This window comes from Cicer arietinum, chromosome 3 (genome assembly GCF_000331145.2).
Source record: "Cicer arietinum cultivar CDC Frontier isolate Library 1 chromosome 3, Cicar.CDCFrontier_v2.0, whole genome shotgun sequence".
Taxonomy (NCBI): domain Eukaryota; kingdom Viridiplantae; phylum Streptophyta; class Magnoliopsida; order Fabales; family Fabaceae; genus Cicer; species Cicer arietinum.
Window position 1 is genome coordinate 37,384,941 of NC_021162.2, and position 2,273 is coordinate 37,387,213.

General features: G+C 33.3%; 1 long non-coding RNA gene across 1 annotated transcript; it reads left to right on the forward strand.

Annotated features, from left to right (window-relative positions):
• The first annotated feature begins 555 nt into the window (after positions 1-555).
• LOC113784375 (uncharacterized) lies at positions 556-2,162 on the forward strand. Its single transcript, XR_012162238.1, has 2 exons — positions 556-1,217; positions 1,801-2,162. It is a non-coding gene; the product is annotated as an uncharacterized lncRNA (long non-coding RNA).
• Positions 2,163-2,273: the final 111 nt, after the last annotated feature.

Genomic DNA, 2,273 nt, shown 5'->3' on the forward strand with positions numbered 1-2,273 from the left:
CATATGTTAGAGTGATAATTATTGTTACAAGAATATTCTATTAAAGGTAAATGGTGACTCCAATCCAATTGCCTCCATCTTTAAGAATACAAACTTTGAACATGCCTTCCAAATTTTGAATGGTTCTCTCAGTATGACCATGCGTTTGTGGGTGATATGTTGTGCTAATGTTCAACTTAGTTCTCTAGTGAAATGCTTTTCAAAGTCTAGAAATATAATTCGGGTATTTGTCACAACTTTATATGAAATAAAATTTTATTTAATCCAACATTTTAAGATTAATATTCATATATTTATTTTTTAATAAAAAAAATCATATTTAATATATTAATTTTAAAATAATGAAAACTTAAAATATATTTAAGTCAATATTTTTGAAATTAATACTCATATTTATAATTTTTTTATATGAAAAAGATTACTATTATAATTATTAGTTTATCATCATTAAATTATAGCCATAATTATCTTCTATCTTTAATATATTATTAATTATTAATTTAATAATAAACTATGGAGACCAATTTAGCCACCAACAAAGTTCACCTTGTTTTGACTAATAATAAAATTAAAACTGCTTGGTCATGATCTTCTTCTTCCCACACACCAACAACAACACACATCCCCATGACACTTTTTCTTTTAAACTTCTCTCTTCTTCCACAATCTGAATAGTGCATCGTTTGCAACACTAGGAGTGTATTCGGGACCCTTGTAACCCCCTCTTTCATTCCCACTAAGAATCTAAACTCGAAAGGTTATATTTGTCGTACCGAAAAAACAAACCACCAACTTCATACCGACATCCCGGCCACAGCCAATGTTGTTAGTGAAAACCGAGACCGCCTAAGAAATCCACACAACACCTTCTTTCATCTTCTATGTACGAAAACACCAGCCATTACACTTTGAAAAATGACATATTGCCCCTGATGCGGTTCTGTTTAGTTCTGATCAGTTCATTTGTCGTTTTTGAAAAACCTACTTTGTTTTTGGAATATTTGCGCCGAAACCTTTTAGACGAGAAGACTATTAGTTTGCGCGTCATTCGAAAGTTGACGTCGAACTATTTCGAGGTTTTGGTGAGACCTTTCGTTGACTTTTGTTTTGTGTCGTCGTTGTCGTTGGTGCTGAAAGTCTCCCTTGAGTTTGGAGGTTGTATGGAAGCTTTGGAATGAGGAGCAAAACCCACTCGAGGTGGTAAAGCTCGATTTGAGGTAAAGTTTGAACTCTATTGATTGTAATAACTGATATAGTACTAGCGAGACAAGTGAGAATGTCTCATTTCCGTATGTAGTTTGTGGTGAAGACAAATGTCGAGTCATATAGAGTCTAACAATCAAATAGGTTTTTGTAAGATTTTGATTTTTGTTAGGATTAGGAATTTGATTGTTTTAATTTATACCTCGTTTTATGTGAGATTTTATGCTCTGATTAGTGTTTAGTTGATCTATGGGGCGTACTGCAATTTATGTATATTTTTAATTTGAATTTTAGTGTTAGCGTTTGGATTTAAGCTGTGGTTATAGTTGTAGTTCACTCCCTTGGTGTCATTATGTTTATATTAAAATTTGCCAATCCTCAACTGTATGCTTTTTTCCCTGTTTTTGTTACAGTATATGTTAAATGACAGTGGCACTGTGTAAAACTTATTAATTTGTTAGTTGTTACGTTAAGGGGTAGATGATAATTAAATTCTTGATACAGTTTAAGGATTATACTGTTTATAATGTCCCCTTGCATACAATGTTTACTCGACAGTCTGATGTGTGTTTTCTGGTCTACTGAATTTTCATCCAGTGCAATCATGAGTGATGAAGGAGAAAGGACTTGTCCTCTCTGTGCTGAAGAGATGGATTTGACAGATCAGCAATTGAGACCATGCAAATGCGGCTACCAGGTTTGATTTTATTTATATGTTCTTGTTATTGATCAATAATCTGAAGGTTTTTATATAACCTGTTGGATAAGATAATGTTTGTGTTTTTTTGGGTAAGGTTTCTTATCAATTGGGTCACTTGATTTGTTGGTCCGTGTATATTTTTGTATCTGTTGATCTATTAACATTTGGTATTCTTCACTGCTTACTATTTTGAATCCTGTGTTTCCAAGAACCATTATTGTACAAGAGAAATCAAGTGGTTCTTGACCCACTGTTTCAAGTTGCTCGACCATTGCACTAGCACGACCAAAGCTAAAAGCGCCAACACGTTTTAGGGTTTAGGGTTTAGGGTTTAGGGTTTAGGGTTTAGGGTTTAGGGTTTAGGGTTTAG